General features: G+C 41.9%; 1 pseudogene; it reads left to right on the top strand.

Moving 5' to 3' along the window:
- The first annotated feature begins 14284 nt into the window (after positions 1 to 14284).
- Positions 14285 to 15411, top strand: LOC115661656 (L10-interacting MYB domain-containing protein-like; annotated as a pseudogene).
- The last annotated feature ends 9395 nt before the right edge of the window (positions 15412 to 24806 follow it).

The raw sequence follows: 24806 nt of genomic DNA, 5'->3' as shown, positions 1-24806 counted from the left end.
CATCACGCATGCACGCACGCCCATTTCCCCCCCCTCTGACACCCCACCCTCTCTCTCTCTCCCCTCTTCCTTCTTCTTCTTCTTTCTTCTTCCTCATCTTCTCTTCTGCTTTTCTTCTTAGTCTTCTTTCTTCCTCCCCGACGAGCCCTGCGTGTGGCCCCACTCCGCCGGCGCGCGACCCGGCTCGCCAATCGCCGCTCGCCGGACCGACCTCCGCCGCTCGTCACCACCGCACACCATCCGACCGCCACCTCCGCCTAGCCGCCCCGACGTTGCCTTCCTCCCCTCCCGAGCGCGCGAGCTCGGCTCGCCGCCGTGCTCGACGAGTCCCGGTCGCTGTCCAGCTAGCTCCCCAGCATCGCCCCGACGCCTGAGCATCTACGTCGCCGCCGCCGCCGAACGCCTCCAGCCGCGCCACCCGCCTCGGCCACCGTCCTCTTCTTCTTCCTTCGTTCCCATCGTCGTCGGGGAGCAGCTCGCCGCTGCCTGCCGCCGTCGCTACCTCGTCCACCACCACCCGGCGTCCCTTCTGCCACCGCCATGCCGCCCGAGCATCGCCGGCTCCGAGCCCTCGGCCCAGCTTCTTCTCTCTCCCTCTCGCCTCCACCCCCGCCGACCTCCACCCCTCCTGCGGCTCGTCGTCATTTGCTCGCCACCACCGCGCCGCCGCCGTCGCCGTCGCCGTAGTCGCCGCCGCCGCCGGTCGCCGCCCGACCAGGCCAGCTAGCCCGGCCCGGCCCGCCAGCCGGCCAAGCCGTAGCCAAGCGGCCCAGGCCGTAGCCAAGCGGCCCGGCCGGCTCGGGCCGTGGCCAAGCTTGCCGGCGCCGTGCCCGTCCGACCCGGGCGCGTCGCCGTGCCGTGGCCCGGCGCCTTGCCCGTTCGGCCGGCACCTCGCCCGTTCGGCTTGCCGTGCGCCCGGCATGCCGTTCGGCCACCGCGCTGCCGCGCGCCGGCGCGCCGTCCGGCCATTGTGCCCGCGTTGGCCAGCCACCGCGCCCGTTGGCCCGTGCCTAGTTCGGCACTGTTCACCCGGGCCATTTTAGGCCCAAGCCGATTTTCTCCGGGCCAAAACCAAGTAAGTGACTTCCTAAACCCTACCTAGTACTTTGGGTATTTTTAGACTTGTTTAGGGTGAAATTTAGTACCGGCTTAGGACTTTAATTAGGTGTGGGCTAATTAGACTGATTGTGCTTAATTGATGAATTATTGTGGCGATAATTGTGCGGCTGATTTAGTGATTTACTGAGATAAATATGCCTGACTGAATTGTCGTGGCGCTTGTGGGTGAATTGAATTAATTGAATGTGCCGACATGAATGTCGGGTCGGTGGACCGATGTGGGGAGCATGAATTGAGTTGACTGATGTGGCGTGCTAGATTGACATTGGCGAAAGGGTGGTGATTGAAAATTGATTTATATGACTAAGAGCATGGTGAATTTTGTATTGTGGTGCATGTGCATGAGAAAAGCCCGGCTTGATCTGAGGGCTGACCTGAGGCGCAGTAGCGCGGGTCGTGGGAAAGTGTGAAATGTCCAGTGAGGGACGGAGCCCGGCTTGATCTGAGGGCTGACCTGAGGCGCAGTAGCGCGGGTCGTGGGAAAGTGTGAAATGTCCAGTGAGGGACGGAGCCCGGCTTGATCTGAGGGCTGACCTGAGGCGCAGTAGCGCGGGTCGTGGGAAAGTGTGAAATGTCCAGTGAGGGACGGAGCCCGGCTTGATCTGAGGGCTGACCTGAGGCGCAGTAGCGCGGGTCGTGAGAATGGGCCTGAGGCGCAGTGGCGCGGGCAGTGTGAAAGGACCTGGGAGGTCGTGAGAAAGTTGGCTGGACCACGCATGTTGCATAGTGTTTGATTATGAGGTGAATACTGCTAGGCATGGTATGGGACGTGCCCAAGTGGTTTTACCTTATAATCGAGACACGCGCGAGTGTTATTGTATGATGCATGGAAAATTTCCTTGTGTGATCTGAATATGAGCTCTGCTGGATACACTAATGTGATTTGACTAATGTACAGTGTGGGCATGTGATTGGATGGCGAGGTAAGTCCATTGATGTGAATTTTATATGTTATGGGGTAGATTGCATGTCTGACTTGTCTGGGTACGCATTGGCCTATGTGGGGTATAGGGGGTTGCTTATTGAGACTCGTTCTCACGGTTATTATATAACCATTTTCAGATCTGCGACCGTGATTGATTGGAGACGCCACCAGGGTATCTCGGGGATGGAGGACGGGTCAAGTTACTCCATATTTTGTGTGCCCCTCTTTTGTATAGCGAAGTAGGATACCCCACCACTATTCCCTTTTGATGTTGTGTATTTGGAATTATTATTTTGTGCTATCCCTTTGTCATATTTTATTGTCTGGGTTGTTTTAAATTCGCTTCCGCTTGCCTTTATCTCTGATGTTTGAGTTGGGTCGGCGACGTGTCTGGGACGTCGCATTCAATGATCGACCATCGCGGGATGATCGCGCGCTCGTAGGGTGCGGGGCGTGACATCTATTTTCTTCATTTTCTTTTTTCCTTTCTTCTTCCTTTATCCGGTGACCGGCTACCGGCCATGGCCGGGCGTGCTAGGCTCGCCTGAGCGACGGTTGCCATCGCCCGCCACAAGCGAGGATCTGGCGAGGGGAGTCCTCGCTGGGGCTCGCCCTCACCTAACCAGGCTTCGCCTAAGGTGGGTGATGGGGACCCTCACTCAGGCAAGGCCAACCCGCCCGGCTATGGTTGGTCACTGGCAAAAGGAAGAAGAAAGGAAAAAAAAAGAAAGAAAAAAAGAAAAAATAATTAAAAATTCTAAAAATTGTAAAAATATTACAAAAATTGTCTACGTTAGCACCAACGATGCCACGTAGGCCGGCCGGCATCCATGTCAGTAATATCTAGCCAAAATAAGCTGGAATAACTGAATTGGCACTAAATTAAAAGGTTTAGAACTAAATTGACACAATTAAAAAATTTAGGATAAATTGACACTAATGCAATAGATTTAGGACTTTTCTGATACTTTTCTCAAATTCTAATTTTGTAGCAAGAATTCTAATCTTATGTCATGGGGAGATTAAGATATAAAACAGAATCTACACGGTTCTCTAGATCAGAATTTTAAGTTATACTCCTCACTCTACCTTACATGGATGGGGACCTAAAGATAGACAAAGCTAGTGTAACAGAGAACAGTTTAGCTAAGTATATTGTTAATTAAGTATGTCTGGTAAAGTATGTCTGATCGCCTCGTTCTTACTAGTCGTCACATCTCCCAATTAACTCTGCCTATAGCCGTCGCATTGGCCCTCACGCCGTATTTCATTGTTAAAAAATAAAGTGCTGTTTTCTGAATGATGACTTGCATGCTTGCATTATCAGATTATTCAATATGATATGATATTCATTATCTTTCATTGGCCCTTTGGATGTGCTCAAAAGCAGCTTTTCCAACCTAGGCCCATAGCTTTTAAGCTTAGCTGGGGGCCGTTTGGATTAGTATGCGTGCCCTTAACCCCAGTAGAAGAGAAATCAAATGAACCTTGTATATTACTAAACAATTTTTGTCACACTATAATAATATTGAACTTTGGCAAAGTTAAATCATGACTATTCTATGCCCCTTTCATGATTTTGTATCAGTCACTTTGTCGATTTGCAACGACTAGAGATATTGTCACATTATAATAAGATGATTTAGCTCGAAATTCGAGATTTGACTTTATAAAATGATCATATTTGAGAGATTCATTGAGAGATTTGACTTTATTACAAGAAAGCCTATTTAGATATATAAAACCAAAACTACGGAGTACATTATTCATATCAAACATCAATTAGATCAGATGGAAGTCAAAATCTTGATAACAGTTGAAACACAATTTCATTTGTAGTTGTCAGCAAAACAGAAAGTATATTCGTCCGCCGCAATACTGTTTTCAAGGCCATCCACAAACAAAAGAAAGAAAAAAAGAAATTGATGTCGCATTCATACGATAGAGAGTATATCATGCTCCCACGGGACTTTGAACTATTAAAGAAAGCATTTTCCTATAGCTTGACTCAAACCTATCGGATAATCTTCTTTATCACTGCATTTTATTATTACCCAATATGAAGAGTACGTAACTTCGAAATGTTCCTTAAAGTCAGAGAAGTGACGTATCTGGCCTGGTTCTTTCATGCCTTCAATTTCAAGCTAGCTAAAAAAAGTAATGATCGATACCGTTGAGATTTAACATGTGGAAAACAATCTTGACCATGTAAAATAAAAAAAAATTATCCAAAAAATTATATATTTATTGAACTTTTGTCAATTCAACCCTAAACTTTTCAATTTTGCTAATTGAGTTCTAAACCTTCTGACAATTTGCAAATTGAGTCCATCCGGCCAATTTACCTCGGAAATGCTTACATGGATACACAGTCAACACTAGTCATCCCATGCAGCTAGATCGGCGCTGATGTGGATGCCGGACATAAAAAACGGAGATGTTTTTTTTTATAAATATTTTTTGTTATTTTTTTTTTTGGGGAAAATTGCCCCAATATTTTTTGTTATTTTTGTTTCTGGGGAAAATTGCCCCAAATCAAAACGATCAAAATCTCCACGATGCTGACCCTAATTTGCTCACCCAACTCCAAAAATTAGAAAACCATAGCCCCTAACTCCAAAAATTTGCTGCGCTAGCCCCCCTCGAGGACTAGTCGGGCATCACCGCTGGTTTGAGCCCTAGCTCGCCGGCCGCGCGGACACCTCGATTATCAAAAAAAAAAAAAACTCCAAAAATTTGCTCGACGATGCTCGGGAGGAGGGATTTCCGTGAGCAACTCACAAGGGACCTTGACGAAAACAACTTGGCAAAGCAGGAGGAGGATGAGCCACGGTTGTAGAGTTCATCGAGACCCAATTCTACGTGAAGACCCGATTCACCCATATCCAGACGTGACCCGATTCAACCTTGAAATTATGCAGCGAACAAGACATAAAGGTATGCTTCCTTTTGAACTCTCCCACTTTGCAATGCAGTTTGTTTTAGCCCTTGTATAGGCAAGTAGAACCCAAAATCTGTAGTTTTGTTTGTGCAAAAATCATTAACGAATGAGGCTGCTTTGATAATTGAGCTCGTGTTCTGATTGTGATGCTCTGAATTGAGACATCACTCTAGTATCGCATATAGGATTAATATATCCTATGCGAGTATTATTCAACATGTTCGATAAAACGCCTAAGTGATGTCATAATGCATGTCTGTAAGAGAAAGTGAGTTCAATAGTAATATCATTCAATGTTCAACTTCACATGACCAAATCAATCCTATTTGAGGTGTTCACGTTTTCCATTCATGCTTGATCCGAGAGCTATTGGCACATCATCTAATTAGAACTAGGCTTGTAGAATTTTATCATGCTTGATTCAATTCATTATAAGGAAACAATATGTCACAGCTTGTGGGTCGCTAGGAATAGAATCGATGAATCAAGTTGTTGTTTATGGATTCGTTTTTGTTTTGCACTGTCATTGTTTTGTTACCTTTTTGTTTTGTACTTCGTATTGCCACTAAGTTGAGTGTGAATAAATACATGAAAGATTGAAGGAATAGATGTCCTTCTTAGTATAAAGCAATAGCATGAATGATATGGTTGAGAATAAGAATGACGAAGAGGATCAAACGGTTTACTTGATCCATCATGTTTGCTCACTGGAAGTGTTCCCACTAGAAGCATTAATTTATAGCATCGCTTCATCTATCCATCATGTTTACTCACTGTCTTGACTATTGGAAGTGTCCCTTTCGATTCTTTTTAATCTTATGCTATCCTCACTTTTTCCCTTGCAGATGGCACAATCAATGATGTCAATCCCTCCAATCGATAACGATACGTCCGTATTTTGCTATTGTGGCCTCAAATGTCCTCTACGAATAGCAAGGACAAAGAACAATCGCGGAAGAAGATACCACGGCTGCCCAATATACAACCACAACAACAGAGGGGCAAGTTGTAGTTTTTTAGTTGGGTTGATGGGGAAATCAGTCAATCGGCAAGGAATGTGCCCAAAAGCTTTCACAGAAGCAATGTCGAATAAGAACCAATGCAACTCATAATGAGGGTGATAATTGTTTGATAGAATCTAAAGTCAAGCTCTTAAGGCACAAGTGAAACGAGATTTGGCAAACCTAAAGAAAGAAAATGCCAGATTGAAGATAATGTTGATTGTGTTGTTGATGTTTATAGTAATAACACACTCTATGAGTTTGCCATAGAGTGTGCTATTTTGAACATGTTTTGTATTTGTCGACATGTTTCTTACATGTATGTGCTCTTTGTTTGTGGGATGAATGAAGTGAGGGTTGTTTGCAATTTGGAAAGCACATATGTTTGTGGCAATGTTCTTTATGATGTTTCGGAATGATGTTTGTGGTAGTGAAGGTTCTTTATGATGTCCGTAGTTTTTAAGGCTACGAATGATAACTATTTTATTTCAGAAATCAATTTTTTCTATTTCTGTGCCCTGGATGAGTTTCTAAACAGAGAAACACGTTTGATAACGACACAAAATTCATTTAATAACAGCATAAAATTTCAATTTCCTAGAACAAAAAATTCGTTTGATAACATAGGAAATCCTCAAATACCACGTCATATTACAAGAGTCAACATAGGAAATCCTCAAATACAAAATAATGGAAATACATTACAAAAGTCGAAAACACAATTTTATGGAATCTCTGGCATATTATGATCTCTTGCCATTTTATTAGCAATACTTTTCCTAAGCATGTTCATCTCGATTCCCTCCCCAGTTGATGTATCGTCTGTTACCTCATCTTGTGTAGATCCAAACTAGTACTCTAGATCTCTCCATATAGGGAAAAATTCTTATCCATCTTGTTTTGATCACGGATGTAATTATAGATAGCACAACATGCAATTACAATACGTGCTTGCTTTCGAATTGTGCATGAAGGCATGTGTCTTTGTTGGGACTAACTTTGCAACCTAAAGGGGGAGTGAATAGGTTGCTTTAGAGGTTTTAAAAACTTTCGCTGAAAATAGCGTCTAATAAGTAGATATCGGATTTCACCAGATATATGAGAGGCAAAGAATCACTTGTGTGCTAAAAACAATAAACAAAAGAATAAGCACTTGCACACAAGGAAATATAGTGGTTCGGCTTTGACTCCAAGCCGACGTCCACTCTCACCACTAATAGCCACAAGTTGGGCTGGATTGCATTAATAAATTGTTGAACAAGTTACCCTCAGTTTACACCACTTCTATCAATTGATAGATCACACTATCAGGAGTTGGATGCAGCTATTACTTGGTACACTTGAACTTTCAACATAATTACATTGTAGAAAGTGCTATCGACAGACATGAGCTTTTTGCTTAGTACACAACGAGTGAGAGATTGTGAGCACTTTTTCTAACTAGTTGACTTCAAAGATCTTCTTTTTTATAGGCAACTTAAATATGATCGTTTATGATGTCTTAGAGAGGCAAGATAGCCGTTATAGTCATTAGTGCTGCTGTTCTCGGAATTGATTGCCCACACAACCTCTTCCGGAACTTCTGCAAACTTTTCTGAAATAGCCTCTGCTGCTATTTTGTAGCTGCAACTATGACAATCTGTCAGACGACTTATTCTCCTTTTTGTCAGATCTTCTGCTGTTCATGTCCAATCACCAACAGCTATAATAGTGAGACAACGGTCATATTGAATGATCCGTTTCCTAAACATTGCCATTTACTTGATCTCTTCAACATTAATGCGACATTGTCCTTTAGCTGATCTTTGTGATCGATGGTGCTGTTAATACGATCCTTCAAGGATAGTCTTGTGATCTTTTTTTCAATGAATTACACCATGAGTATCACTTAGTCCTTGAAATATATCTGTACTTAGACAATGTGGATATTATACTAAGGATAGTTTGGGTATCATCAAAATTCTTTCGGAGATGTTTCTCTAACAGTCTCAAAATGAAGAAGCGGTTCTTTAATGACCCAAATGATCTCTCAATGACATTCTTTAGTGAAGAAGGCCTATATTTGAACAATTCTCTTGCTGTGTCACGCCCCGCACCCTCCGACACGCAACATCCCTCGCGGAGGTCGAATTTGAGCGCGACGTCCCAGGACGCGTTGTCGACCCAACACCACGAACAGAGTACAAGGCACATGCGGAAGCAAACTTAAACACCCGTACAATATAATCATGCTTAACCAAGGATAGCCGCACAACCAACAACAAAGACAAATATACACTTGCATTAATACTGGTAACCATATACAATATTCATTTACAGCCCACGCTAAAAAATCAAAAGCGGGTCGATGGCCACCACTAACAAGAAAGGGGGTAAGTGGTTCGGCGGTCAAGCACTATATCTAGCCGGGGCTCCTCCCAAAACGAATCGGTGCGCCTGCCATCCTCAAGGCTGGGGGTCTGAAAATTTGGTTTTCAACAACAGTGAGAATAAATCTCAGCGAGTAGGTTCCCTAAACCTAAGCTAGGCTAACATGCACCTCCTGACGAGCACTAATCAACACACCAATCAAACCATAATTGACTTAGGCCCTCGGGCCCAAATCCAATACTCACCTTACCCTGCAAGTTAGGCACTTACAATTCAAGAATAAAACATAGGACCCAATCACAGCACATGCACACATCACTTGGTCACAACGCATGTCATGCTTATGCTCGTGCTCATACGCGTGCTCACGCCTCATCAATGCATTGTCGCACGCTTGCACTCTTGCACACTTGCCATTTATCAATTTCTCCTCCGACCTGCGTTAAACGCATCAGGTCCGACCCGCGTAAAACGCATTAGGTCCATCACTTTGAGATCGATCTCCGGCCCGCGTAAAACGCATCAGGCTCATGACACATAACCCGCGTAAAACGCATCAGGTTGATCATCTTCCGGTATTCCGGGCATCGTCCCGCGTAACACGCCTCAGGACGGGTTCACTACCCCGCGTAAAACGCATCAGGACTTTATGTGATCACACATTCACAATCACCAATTATTATCTGAACTTCGCGTAAAACGCATCAGGGCATTTTAGGTGATCACATGCTCATGTCATTCGTGCACACTCATATATGCACATGCCATGCCAATGTTTGAGATGCACACCCATGGCCATGAAATTCACACTTGGGCACTCACAAATTTCACAATGAGCAATCAATTGCGCAACGCCACATATTCAATTTACCACGCAATAAGCGCAATCCACATTTCAATATGCCCAACCAATATACTAGCATGACCATGAAAGATATTCAAGGCACTCTTGCACGGCACATAAATCACACATGTAATTCGCACAATTTGATCAACATGAATTCACGCACCCGAGGCCTGCCAAGTTACTCTATTCTTAGTCACACTAGGCACATGGCACTACATCACGGAATTGATCACAACCGAGTACAAATCAGCCACTTGATCCGCCAATCTAAACATTCCCGGTAATTACACAATTAAACCTCGAATTGACCGTGCCTTGTCCAATTAAATCTCGATATGGCCAGCCACTAAACAGATTATTCTGGGCCTATAAATATCCTCAAATTACTTCACTTGGCTCCCCACAACATCATCCAAAACAGCTCCCATGAGAACAATGCGGGACGCACACAAAACTCCACCATTAAGCCCGAACTTAACCGAACTCGGGCATTTCAACCCCATAATTCCAGCCATCGCACAGCACCTTACGGGTCTCTAAACCTCAATAAAATCGACACGATAAACCACCAAATCAGCCACGATAACAGCCACCGTTTGGATCACAAGTTTCTCCCGCCAAACCCACAAATTCTATCCGAATCAAAGCGTCCAAGCTCAGCCAACTTACGGCACCATACGGACCTCTAAACCTCAATTAGAACATCACGCTAATCCACCAAATGCGCCACAAAATCAACCCCTAGCAGCCTCCACTCGGTCCTCAATTTGCACCCGCCAAATTCACATTTTCGCCCAAATTTAGGCGCCTATGCACAGCCACCGCACAACACTATACGGGCCACTAAACCTCAATTAAATTATCACACTAAGCCCGTAAAATAGCCACAAGATCAGCCCCAACATCCGCCACAACGAAACCCAAGTTACCCTAATTTAACCCCTAAAACTCATCTAGAAACGCATAAAAGCCTAACTAGGGTTTAGGGTCGAACTCACCTGGATTCCTAGGCTCCAAATAGGGCTGAGCAAGCTGCACTGGTGGCTGGACAGCGGTGGTTCCGCGCCGGAACAGTAACGGTGAGCGACGGCTCCGGCGAGGCCCTTGAGCGGCCGAGAAGGAGAGGGGGAGCGGGAGAGAGGGAGATACGGCGAGAGGGAGAGGTGAGGGGGATGGGATGGTGGTGGTGGCGAGGCGAGAGGAACGGCGGCTCACGGCGGCGGCACCAGCGGCGGCGAACGGCGGAAAGCCAAAGGGAAGAAGAGGAAGTGGGCTGAGGCGGGTGGTGCGGCTGGGGGACACTTGGCGGCGGCGACAGCGACGCTCAGGTGCCGGGACGGTGCTAGGTAGCTGGCCGGACGACGGCTAGGACTCGCCGGACGCGACAGCGAGCGGCGGCGAGTTTGCTGCTGCGTGCGCGGAGGAGGAGACTAGTCGGTCGGGGCGGCGGGCGGGCGATGGTGCGGCCGGGCGGCGGCAGCTGCCGGCGGGCGGCGCGGCGCCGAGCGGACGGTCCCGGCGAGCAATGGGGCTGGGGTAAGCGGCGGTCGGACGAGTGAGCAAGCAGAAGCAGTCACAGTCGGGGGTGGAAGAAGAAAAACTAGAGAAGAAGAAAAGAAGGAAAGAAGAAAAGGAGGAGAGAGAGGGGGCAAGGGGAACGTGCGCGGAAGGGACGTTGCATGGGGAAGGAGAGAGAGAGAGAGAGAGAGAGAGAGAGAGAGAGAGAGAGAGAGAGAGGGGGAGGGGACAGGAGACGTGCGCGCAGGCGCGGCAGAGGAGAGAGGAGAGAGAGACACACACACAAAAGTCAAACACTCAAGTGCTAATTTAACGGCCCACATTCAAACCCAAAATCGATCCAACGGTCCACGAAAATCTTAATTATAAATTAGGAAAAAGGTCCAAAAGATATTAATTAAAACACACTACGAGGGAGATCTACTAGTCCAAATCCGCACCCGGTCAAAAATCCACTTTTCACATATTCCTGGCAATAACGACGCTGGCCACAATAATATCGACACCGTCCAATTTATTTCGTCCCGAAACTCCTGAAAATCGACTGTCAAGTTCGGGGTCTAAATAACGGCCAAATTCGATCAAGTGCGATTCTAGCGAAATCTCTAATTTTAAAATAATAACCGAGAGTGATCAGTTCCCGGGCGAGATTTTACTATAAGCACACTGACAAATTACACGTTTTATAAATCCCAAAAATGGGCCGAAATTCGAAATGTCACATGCTGTTGTTGGCCATCTCGCTCTATCTCTATAATCATTTAGATGATATCGTTCACCTTTAAAAGAAGTTAAAAATCCCAGAGTTGCTACATAACCAGAATCTACCACGTAGTATTTTCCTATAACAAGGTATTCATATATTGGTCATGATTTGCAACCGCAACACCATAATAAAGAAAATTAGTCCTTAAAGAACAAGCAAATACCTAGTGGTGGTTGAGGAAATTCCAAGCGAGGAGTCTCGAGTGCTGCCGAGAGCAACCGACAATCGTTGGCAGAGCCTTCTCAACTAGCATGCACAAAAGTAAATTTCATATCAAACGATCAAACACATCACATTCTAAGTGGTAATTCATTTCCTACCTCTAAATGTGATCTGCTTCATCACAGGTACAAAAGTGTGTACATGGGTGCCATTAATAGCGCATACACAGCCCTGCCATTATATCAGATACTAGTATTATATAAGATTATCAACAAAATAAAGCTGACGGTGTAAAAGAATATATGAGAATCCTACCTTGAAATAACGTTTATGGTTAGGATCCATAAAAATCTCCTTTGGAACAACATCAAAGGAAGGTCGTACGATAATCTCTCTTGCCAGTTTGAGAAGTTTGAGAACTAGTTTCAACACTATAGTGAAATACTTGCTAATAGTTTGTCCCGAATGTTAGAATCTCTCACATAAATCTCTATTGAGTTCTTGTGACAAATCATAGATAAGAAAATCCTAACTTGTTCATTTACCCTAATGTATCGACTATATTCCAACCAACCTCTTACCTTCATAAAATCACAAAGGTTGAGAAAGACATGTCTCTCCATTCTAAAAGTTTCACATACTCTATCTGAATGTCCATAAAAAACCTCTCTTACCCATTCGGATCCTAACAATACGTTGTCCCATAGGTTCTTTCTTGTGCATGAACATATCCACCGTAAAAGTGCACAACCAGGCTATTAGTATATCAAGATCAAAATCATCAAAGTCCTGTTCAACTTATTCAACTTATGCTACTTGACCATTATACACGTTACTTTCACCCCTTCCATATTACCTATGTCATCACACGAAATAAGAACATAAACAAATCAGATAATGACTCCAATAGCAATCAACAATAGCCACAATGTCTTTACCAAAAAAAACAATAGCCACAATGTACCTTACCAAAAAAAAAAACAATAGCCACACTGTCATTATAGTTGCATCATAAAATAAAATAAAAACCAAAGTCTCTCAAATACATAAGTTGTAGAGTGAAATTAAGCCAAATATAAATTCGTAGCATATTTCTCAATAACTACTTAAAGAGATTCCAGAAGTCCACGCTTCCTTTCAGGTAGAGATATGATGAAAGTCTCTCTCCAAGTGGCATTAAGGCATGCCTGGTTCACAGCTTTGATGTAAAGATTATGCTCTAAGTAAGGCATACCATTTAGGATGCGTTTGGTTCAGCATTTTGAAAATTCCTTGGGGCCTAAAAGCCCCTTGGAGAAAATTTGGGGTGTTTGGCAACCATTCCCCAAGGGTCTTTGGGGTGAAAGTTGGCCTTGGAAAGGCTGAAAGCTCAATGCTAGTAGGGACTAGCATTGACCTTTCAGTATATTCGGAATGCTGAAGCCTTTATTTAATGAAATTTTGTTTAGTTCCTTTTTTTCCCTAAAAAACTCATTAAAAATCCAAGTTTACCCCCATTTTTAAAACAAAACCCTAGACTTGCAACCCCTGGCATCTCTCCCCTTTTTCGCGTCTGCTCTATACCTATCTCCCCTTTCTCGTGTCTACTCCCTTCACGTTTTCTTTCTCACTCGACGGCGCTCACTCGACCGCACTCCCTCACTCAACCGCGCTCCTTCGCTCGCGACTGCTCCTCTGCAGGTTCGATCTCTTCATTCATCTCGTTTTTCGGTTTTTTTTTCGCCTTTTTTGGGGTGAAGTTGCTTTCTCTTGGGTGGATCTATAAGCTTGGTCTTTTTGGGGTTGTTAAATGATCTGGATCTTGGGGTTGTTCTATGTCACCTGAAGCCGTGTAGAGAATTGGGTCATCACAGCTAAAATTCAGAAGGAAATATTCTGGATTGAGATTGCTTTCCATGTTGAAGGACTGTATTATTAGCGAGAAACTTTGTTAGAATTTCGTTTTAAAGATTGCAACATCTTCCATTGTTTTCCCCCTTTTTTTTTCAAAGAAGTCAATCTGTATGTGCAGCTAGAACTATATATTGTCGAATGAATTTGAGTTAGGATAGACTGTGTTCCACAATGCGATCACAAAGGACACATCCCGGCTAGTGCTCAGCTCGCATTAGAAATATGCAAAGTGATGTTTCGTGATCCTTTTGAGAGATAATCATAGCAAGACTTGAAGCTACTTTAAAGACTAAACCATAGGGAACTAACACTCAAGCGAGTTTATTGAATTGCAGACCCGTCTCTCTATTCTTTAGCCTCTTTTGCTATCTCTATTTGGTCAATATTTTATTGAATTGCAGAACTAACACTCAAGTGACTTTGCGAAAATTGAGAAGGAAATATTCTGGTTTGTTTGCCTTAGAGATTGTAGAACCGTCGTTATAGTACCAAGGAGCTAGTACTGCTTGATGGGTTGTTTTAAGTGCATGTGGTTTCCGATAATGGCTATTGCTTGATGGATTGTTTTAAGGAGCAAGTATTTCTTGATGGGTTGTTTTAAGTCCTTGCATTGGATGATATGTTTACTTATATTGATATTGATTCTAGTAGTGAATCTGGTTGAAGGATTATGGCATAGCATTCTCTGTTTCTATTAGCTTATTCTCATCATTCAAATTTGTTCATGTCACTTTACAAGTAGATGGCAAATTCATAAAAGGAAAAGGCATTTTGGAGCTCGAAAGATGTAGAAACCTTTTGTAAGTTGTGCGTTGAACAAATTGATAATGAAAATCGTCCTACAAACAATAAAAGGGATGGATGGACAGTCATAATTAAGAGGTTTGAGGACTTAAGGGGTAAAAAGTATGATAAAAGTCAAATGAAGAGTAAGGGGGATAATCATAAGGAAGAATGGAAAAGATGGAGGACATTGCTTTCGAAGGAAACAGGATTAGGATGGCACCCAAAAAAGAATAAGAATACCATTAAAGCAAGTGATGAATGGTGGGAGAGAAAAATTTAGGTTTTTTCCCCTTCTTTTGTTACTTTTTTTAAAGTTAATCTTTTATAATACAACTCACAAATATGTTTATCATAATAGGAAAATCCTAAGGTTAGAGTTTTTAGAATGAAAGGCATATATCCGAATCTTCAAGTTTTGTTGGATAGAATAGTTGGAGATACAGTCGCTACTGAAAGTGTCACATGGAATCCTGCACAAGGCTTATATGTTGATGAGGATATTGTGGCCACACAACTTGATATTGATGATTGTACAGGATCTACTGATAATGATATAGAGAATAATGTAGGTGAAAAGAGTGTTGAATAGGCTCAAAGCCATAAAAGAACGTCGCAGAGTTCGGCGAGGCAATCTCAAGGAAAAAAACAAAAGAAAATTAACACAGCTGCTAAGCTAGCAGCGCAAATGGACAGAATTTGTTCAGCTATTAAAAGTAGGAGCCATGCGAGGAAGTTTGATCCTTACAAGGAAATCATAGAGACATTGAAAGCCATACTCGAGATTAAGCAAGACGAAGAGTTATACTTTTTTGCACTAGATCATTTTGCGGTAAAGAAAAACAATGGGCAAATTTTCATGAACATGGATGGCAATCAAGAAAAAGTCAAGTGGATCAAGTATAAGTTTGCACAATGAAGTCATCACTAGGATGTTAGCTACTTATTTGAATTCTTTCATATGCTACGTTATTGTAATGTGAGACCTATTTGCACTACTTATTTGTACTAGTTGGTGAGACATGTTTATGTTCTACTGTGAGACCTGTTTCTAATTAGTGTTCCCTTTATTAAGTGGAGTTTTCATATATATGATGGTTGATAAGTGTTCTATCGATGGATGATCTAGATAATTTGTTACATCCTTATCCTAATTCTATTTTGTTACTTTAACCAGTTATGGATGATTCTCCTGAAAAGGAAAACCATGAAAAAGATGAAGAGGAACATTGGCTACTCTGTGCAACTGCACATACGGGAGGTGTTTATCATGCAACGTACCCTCACAAAACACCATGCATGACCTCATCGTACACAGAAAATGCAAGATTAAGAGAGTTGATGGGCATTGATACTAATCCGATAAGGTGTTTTCAAATGTTTAGAATGGATAGAACTATATTTAATAATTTAAGGCATGATTTAGTGACACGATATGGTCTTCAAGGATCTAGGAATATTGATGTTGTAGAAATGCTAGGAATGTTTCTTCATGTTTTAGGACACAGTATAGGTAACAGGCCAGTACAAGAGGGCTTTCAGTGCTCTGGGGAAACCATATGTCGGCTATTTAGCTTAGTTCTGGATGAAGTATGTGAAATGGGAGCAGATTTGATCTAACCATCTTATCGATAATTTAGGGAATTTCCAATGAAGATAAGGAACAATCAAAGATTTTATCCCCATGAAGATTTTAAGGTAAGTTACGATTATACAATATAATCGTCAAACTAAAAATAAATCAAGTAATATTTGCATACTTGTTTTAGGATTGCATTGGAGCTATAGATGGTACATATATCCCAGCTGTGGTACCTACGAGCGACCAACTTCGTTTTATTGGTCGAAAAGTAACACTGACGCAAAATGTATTGGCCATATGCAATTGCAACATGGAATTTACTTATGTTTGGGCCGATTGGGAGGGAACTGCTCATGATACTCATATCTTCTATAAAGCCATTAGGAGACGTGATTTACAATTTCCTCATCCTCCGAAAGGTTCGTTAATTAGTGGTTTTTATACATTAGTATATTCATGTGGTATATGTTGATTAAATTTACAATTTTTTTGTGTAGGTAAATACTATTTAGTAGATTTTGGATATCCAAATCCCATGGGTTAATTGGGTCCATACAAAGAAGTGAGGTATCATTTGTCTGAGTTTCAACGAGGTCTGGTACTTACAAGCTATAAAGAAGTGTTTAACCGTGCCCACTCCTCACTGCGATTAGAAATTGAGCGTGCCTTTGGCATATTGAAGAAGAAGTGGAAGATTTTAAAGAGTATGCCAAGTTATTCATACAAAAAGCAAATGAAAATTATTATAGAGGTAATGACTTTGCACAATTATATACGAAGAAATGCCGTGAATGATGCACATTTTGTAGAAGTAGATTTGGATCACAATTTATATATCGATGATGTAAATGAGAAGAGTAGTGCTTCAAATAATGACTACTTCTGACATGACACGTTTACATAGCTATAAGTTTAAGAAATATTTAAGGATGTTTGTAATTTTTACGGATAATCAATTTCTTTCGTCGGGGCATATGTTACCATGATTAGTGTAATGAAAGTATTATTTTTTAAATTGAGAAAGAGACCACTTTGATGTAAATTTTCCATTTGAATTTTTTAGCAAAAAGAAGAAATTCTATTTTTTTAATAAATTGTTTAATATCTTTTAACATTGTTGTCAATATTTAAATTAAAAAGTTGCAGATTTTTTTTCAATTATAAACCAATTAAAAATTAAAAACTTTAAATTAATCACCCAAATGGACTTTCCAAATGTGCTTTCACCAAATAACTTTTCTCTCAAAGTTGCTTCTCAAAGGAGAGTTTACCAAACATTTTTTGCATTTCCCTAAAGCTCTTTAAGCTAAACTGCTTTGCATTTTCCTAAAGCCCATTTAAAATGCTGAACCAAACGTACCCTTAGGACGACAACCATAACTCCTATGGAGTAGGGGTCTACGGGTTGTGGTGCATGTGAGGTGACAGAGCAACTTGTTGATTGACCCGTCCTGAATTTGATCATTTCTTGAATGATTTTGCAAATGCTAGTAACATCATATATGTTACTTTTTCTCCTCCTCTTGGAATTTGGAGTCCTATCCAATTTGTGCTTCTCACAAATTGGGGTGGCAGTCACATCAGGTGTAAAGACTCCCTCATCAATATGGTGTTCATTATATTCCTCCGGAACACCTACCGCACCACCACCACCATTGTCACCACCAACATCATTGTCTTCTCCCTCCGACATTACCAAGTCTTCTATATATTCTGCTACATACTCCTTAGTAGCACATGTATCACCAAACACAATACACAGCAAGGAAACCCATGATTCTTGAATTTAGCCCATTCGCTATTATCTTGCAATTTTCACAATAATGACATACGTTAGCTGTCACGCCCCAAACCTTACAAGCACGCAATATCTATGGTCGTTAAGATGCGATGTCCCAAGACTCGTCGTTGACCCTTTATTTTATCTTTTTTTTTTTTATTACGCATGCGGAAGCAACAACCACAATCACCCAGACAACAACAATAAATAGGGATAGGTAAGAAAACAACTAACAACAATCATAACAAAACATCACATTAGTTATTTAATTGATTAACCCTTGGGAACATTTTTACAAGCCCACTTCAGGCAATTCCGCAAAAAGCCTACAAAAAGAGACCAGCCTGGGGTCAATTTATTTCGCCATCAGTGGGTCAACCAAAAGTCAACTTCCAGACAGGTTTCTCATGGGCTATCCATATAGAGGATCGGTGAGTCAAAGTAGGGGGAGTCAGGGTCATGCTCCGATGGCTCAAAATCCGACAGGTCCTCAGGAACAGGGTCGAGCTCGGGCTCAAGATCCTCTACTGACCCGTCAGGTGGGTTGATCTCCACAAGATCCTATATATCATACCCATGACCCTCTTCTGGAGGACTGTCGAACCCCCTGATAGACCCAAACAGATCCTCATCATCCCTAACAAACCAAGCCTATAACTGGTGGGGAACCCAATGAGTCAGTCCCTCATCCACCCAAACTATCGTCCGATGGCATTAAAAAATGTACGGTTGGTCGGGGAACACGTGCGTGGAAACAACAGTCTCCATGTCCTGAGGTACCTCGAACCGTACAGGGTGCATCGACATGCTAAGGGCCTGAAAAAAGTTTAACAATGACAAATGAGATAAAAATCTCAATAAGTTAACGACCTAAGCCCCGGTTAGGAGGCCAACTCACCTCGGGGTTCCTAGCCAGGCAACCACACATAGAATATAAATCAATCACATGCCGATAGCAATCACAAGCATCATTACCTCGCCTTGGCACACGCGTCATGCATTACCTCAGTCAACAAATGTCACAACAATGCATCCAGCACAACACGTACTCGAAACACATAAAGAAAATTCCCATGCATCATGCATCCACACTCGCGCGTGTCTCGATTATAAGGTAAAATCACTTGGGCACGTTCCATACCATGCCTAGCAGTATTCACCCCATAATCAAACACTATGCAACATGCGCGTTTCATTTCTTAATTTCTTGTGACCACTCAGGTCCACTGCAACATCAAGCGATACACAACGAGATTGCAGTCTTCCGGCATGATCGGGCATCGTCTTGCCCCATCGAGCACGGCATCATCAAGCGATACGCAGCGAGATGGCATTCCAATATGGCAACATCAAATGATACATAGTAAGATGGTATCCCGTAAGGAGCATCGAGTCTGGCCTCGGGCCGCGACAAGGCATTCGGAGTATCGGCAATCCATATAATTTCCGGGCATCTGATAAATTGAGCGCAATACGCAGCAGACCTCGAAATATCAGGCATCCCATAGATCGGGCGCAATACACAGCAATCCCCAATAAATCAGGCATCCGACAAATCAGGCGCGATACACAGCAGTCCCCGATAAGTCAGGCATCTTCAAGCAGTATCCAGCAAGACAGCACCATCACGTGACCACACGAGCACTCAAGCATTCAAGTTAATTCTTATCTTTTCAATTAGCCCATGCAAATAAGAACCATGCTCATGCCAATGCCTGTTGACACCTAATTTTTAGCCGACGCGTCATTAAAAATAGAAAATTCGAGATTATGGTTTCCGATCGCGACGGAGCCCGTTTCTTGAACAAAAAGTGTCGTTTTTTAATTCTGTCTGTTGGCTTAGCCTCTGTAAACGATTTTCTATTCATTTCATGCAAAAACCCGAAAAGTCAAACAGTTGACTTTTTGGTCAACCCTTTGACCAAAAGTCAACCCTGGGTCAAATTGGGGCTTTTTGCATAAAAAGATTCATTTCAAGTCCAATTTCACTTTAGAAATGGAAATTTCAGAAAAATTCAAAGATTTGATCATAAAATCAAACTTCTAGTGAAAAGTCAACTAGGGTTTGACTTTTGGTCAAACCTTTGACCAAAAAAATTGAAAAATCCAAAAATCATCTTATTTTACATTCAATTTACCTTTGGCATTTGAAATTTTACAAAAATCAATTTAGAATCAACTTTTTCCCAATTTGCGGAATTTGGTTCAAATTGGCCAAAAATGAAATTACTTCATTTCTAGTCATTTTTTAGGTTAGTTTCCTTCATGACATTTGATCTAGAGGTCATCTTATATTCAATTTTGGAACAAATTTTGTAATTCCAAGCCAAACACAAAAACCCCCAATTTTGGCCATAATCAGTGATTTGGATCGATTCTTAATGATTTGCACAATTGAGGCACGAATGAGCCTAATTTTTTATATGAAATCCAAATTCAAAATCAATTTTGGAAGATTCACATGAATTTGAGTCAATTTGATCAATTTAGTGATTCAATGATTAAGAAGTCTAAGAGAAATTGGTCCAATTAGTGCAATTCAACTTAACCCACTCTAGACTAATATTCAATTTGATGAATTGAGACTCAATTTGGTTAATTGGACTTCAATTAAATTTGTTAGTCTAGCTTGGCCATGCAATTACCTAAATTCAAGAGCAATTGAGACAAACAAGTTAAATTGGATCAATTTGCGCATCGGTTCAATCCAATTTGATTGAATTTGATATTGATGGGGTCAATTAATCATGATAGAGATCAAATTGTACCAAATTGGAACAAATGGAATCAAGGATTGAACTAGTTCAATCAGGTCAAATTCGGGGCTAACCGGCTCAACCCGGTTTGATTCAAATTGAATCGATCCGATCAGACTGGCCATTTTCCGGTCAAAAATCCGGCGATCGACAGTCCATTCCGATTAGCCAAGGCCGGCCACATCCTTTTGAGCCCAAAAATGACAAAAATGCCCTTAATTGAAAATTACGAAAATGCCCCTAAGTGAAATTACCAAAATGCCCTTCATTAAGGATTAAGCAAATTAATTAGGGGATAAGCAAATCAATCATGGCCATTCATTTAGAATTGATCATGTCCATCCATGATGCCATGCCACCAATCCTTAGCCTCAAAAGAATATTCTTAATCATTAAGGATGCATTTTGGGCCATTGGATTAATCTAATGGCTAAGATTCAAAGTTTATGGGAGATATAGTTGTTTTTTCCCTCCAAAATTGGGGGGGGACACTCATTTTCAGATCTGAATTCTCTCTCTTCTCTCTCTCTCTCTCTCTCTCTCTCTAGCTCACGCCTCTCTCTCTCTCTCTCTCTCTCTCTCTCTCTCTCTCGTGTTCTCTCTCGGCCAGCCGGCATTCCGCCTCATCGCCGGCCAATTTCCGGCGAGCTGCTGCCCCACCGTCGTCCCCCACGGTGGTCCAAGGCTGGTCGCAAGTCTAGCCTCCTTCGCTGGTGGCCGGAGCATCCATTTCCGGCGGCTTCATCCTCTCGGCAACATCACCGGCGGTTCTGCCGGTGATACGATCAGCCGGTTCAAGTGGCTGAACCGGCTGATCGGCGTCCCTCACGGCGGTTCCAATCCTCCAGCGACATTCCGCGACGTTTCCGTGCGGCTGTGGTGTCCATTTGATCGTTGAACAGCCACCGGATCGCGTTCCTTGATTCAATTTTCCATTACTAGTTCATTCGTGCTATAACGGATCGATTCTCACTATATTTTGTGCAATCTATTATCATAGGTTGGCCGAGCTTTCCAAGGCTTCTTCGTGCTGTCCTTGATCTGAATACGGAGGCCGGATCGCTCGATCGTGCGTCGAAGCATCGTTAAACAAGGTAAGTGCACTTGAACGTGATTCTGCGAATTCGTGTTCTGGAAAACCTGCACGTTTGAGATGCTGATTTGAGCTCGTTAACGTCGAAATCTCGCAAAACGATGAACTAGAGAATCATAGAACGCGTTTTAAGCTTCGATTTGACATATTGCATGCCTCGATCGGATTTGATTTGCTATGTCAAAACACTGTTAGAAGTTAGGATCAGAATCAGAATCATAGTGTTTAAGTCTGTTCTGATATTCTCCTGGCTGACGTTGTGCTGCTTGATGATTTTATATGATTTTCGACGATCATTTTTTGAAAAAACGTTCCTCATGAAAGTGTAGAACACATCTTGATCTGTTCATCATGAAATTTTCATAAAATTCCAAGCATGTTTGCCTTGTACGATGTGCAACGTCATGTGTGCATGAATCTGGTGACAGATTAGTTTCAGACTGACCTTCGTGTGTTCTTCGATTTTCATAAATTCGTGTGTTCGAAATATGAAAAAGTTTTCATCACGAAAGTTCACGCTGAGATCGAGATCTTTCTATTGATACTGATTTCATCAAAATCTAAGGTCATTTCAATTTTCAAAAGAAATTTTCACAATCTGATCAGTATCTGTGTCCAGATCTGATTTTCATTCTTTTGGAGTTCAAAAGATGTTTCTCCGAATTTGATGAAGTTAGAGTCCTTTTTAGCAAAAACTCAAAACATGAAAGTTGTTGCACACGAAGAATCTTAACTGCCTAAAAATTTTCACGCGGTTTTGATAAGGTTTGTTATTTTTCCCGCTATTATTTTGAAATCCTTAACAGAACTGAGACCAGCCTGTCACTGAGATCAAATTTGATATTTTCGGGAAAATCGGCTAGGATTTAGAAAAAATGGTCTTCTTGACTTTCGATCCTCATGTCATAAGCTTTCTAATGACATCTGAATCATTTCATTTGGACGTCATTAGTGTGGTTAATCACATCTGAACATAAGCAATCCGAATTAGATAATAACTGAATAAGTGGTCTCCTTATGAAGCCCACTTCTCATTGTTTGATTGGCTTCGAAATAAGGCCCATGGGCCTGAATGCATGCTTATTTCATTGCTGTGCATGTGTTTGTTAGATGAATGTTAGGCCCGGTGCATGTTCGGCGGGTAGTCCATTGTAATCACTTAGAACCCGACTTTAGGGGTTAATTGATATGAGTTGCCGTTTTGTGAATGCAAATGGTAGCCCATTATCGTTAACCATTAATCAAATAATGTTAGATGATTAGGTGGGTGGTGAATCGAAACGCATGAAAAACAAAGGCCGACCCCGAGGCCCGTGCTTGATTAGTGAATTGTTTGCTCCATTGTTTTTCTTTGGTTATTCTTTTGGACATTGTTTGTCGTAAATGTATGTTGTGAATGTAAACGCCGACACCCGAGAGACGGTCCATGGGAAGATAATCCATAATGGTGAAAGACCAAGGCGATTGATCGATGTCCAATCCGGTCTCAATTTGTGTTCATTTGATGGTGGCGATAAACCGATGTCCAATCCGGTTTCAATTCGTATTCAATTCATTCCCGATCATGTCTCGGCTTTTCAATTTGTGTTGTAATAAACACCCGACGAGTTGCGGGTTTTGTACTTTTTTCGCACTTAGAACTAGCTCGTCTTTTCAATAATTTGAGTGTTTACTTTACGTAATGCCTTTCAATACAATCGTTTCTTTCTTTCTTTTCTAGACTAAGATAGGATTAGCTTAGAATCTTAAATGAAAACAACAAAAACAAGATGCATGATCACATTATGGACCAAAACTTTGACATGAAAATGGCAAAGAACAAATGCATGACAAATTAGATAACAACCATGTTAAGTTTAGCGGTACCGAAAGGGCGTTAATAGAAATATTAACGTAAGCTAGTCCCCGAATCTTTGATCTCTGGTTTTCGTAGAAACCAATACGAAATTCCCACGTATTGGTTAGGTATTCTAGCCGACCTCCGACCTAGGCTAGTGGCGACTCCTTAAAAGATAAAATTGATCCTCTGTCGCGCGAGGTATGAGTTAGGGAAGATTCACGTTCATGAATAATGGACTGTACGGATGAACCATCTTTCATGATGTACCGTATAGACTGTTTCATGAACACTTACCTCTAAACCCGCCCCATCGAGTTCGGCCCTCGAGGGGTAGGTCGCGACAATGCCACATCACCATTTCACGTGATCACATATGCAAATAATCGTTCAATTTTGTAGAAACATCATTTCAAAACATGCTTTTCTTCTCAAGATATCAAATTCATTTCTCAAACATAATTATAAAATAATTTATTTTTGAGGATTCAAAATCTTTTCTTGAAAATCAATCATTTAAATCATTTGGCCATATATTCTAATTTATACGGCGAAATTCAACATTGGCATCACAATTTGTGCATAAAACAATCGCAATTTGATATTAAAAATCATTCGAAAATATTAATATTTGATTTTCAGAAATCAAATATTTTATTAATAAATATTTTTTTTAAATAAAATATTATTATTTAATTTCGAAAATTAATTTAATTAATAAAATAAATAATAATAATAAAATAATTGATAATTTATCATCGAATACGTGATAGCTTATCAGAAACCCATCAATAGCCTATCATGCAAATAATCATAACATATCGAACATACCGATAACCTATCGCTAAAATTTACTAATAACTTATCAATTAAACACCAATAACCTATCACCACATCCAATGATAACTTATTATCCACCGATAACTTATCACCAACAATTATCTAATAATTTACTGATAACCTATCACCTAATCCCACTTAACTAGTCAATAAATTAATCTAAACTAACCTAAGCAAGTTTAACACCATGAAAACGGGATTAGGGGTTAACTTACTCTTCTAATTACGGCGATTACGCGAGGACGACAGTAGCGGCATGGCTTTTCGCGTTGGTTTCCGATTTTGGCTTGGCGGACGGCAAACGGCGAATAGCGGCGAACGAGCGCGGCAAAGGGAGTGGCTGCTGAGGGCTGTTTGGTGGCTGTTCCAAGCATGGAATGGTGGCTGGTGGTGTCGGCTAGGCGGCTGGACAGCAGCGGATCAGCAGCTGCAGCGACGGATGAGTTCGGCAAGCGTGAACGGCGGTGGGCGGACGCGACGGAAGGGTGGTGGTTGGTGGCGGTTTTGAGGTGATTTGAGAGTTGAGTCGAGGATGGGAGGGTGGCTAGTGATGGTGACTTGGAGGCTGAGACGGCGATGGACGAGCGACTCAA

This window comes from Syzygium oleosum, unplaced genomic scaffold (genome assembly GCF_021117445.2).
Source record: "Syzygium oleosum isolate NSW1041296 unplaced genomic scaffold, Sole_v2.1 Sole_v2.12, whole genome shotgun sequence".
Lineage (NCBI taxonomy): Eukaryota > Viridiplantae > Streptophyta > Magnoliopsida > Myrtales > Myrtaceae > Syzygium > Syzygium oleosum.
Note: the sequence above shows the minus strand (reverse complement) of the source record. Positions and strands in the feature narration are given on the sequence as shown.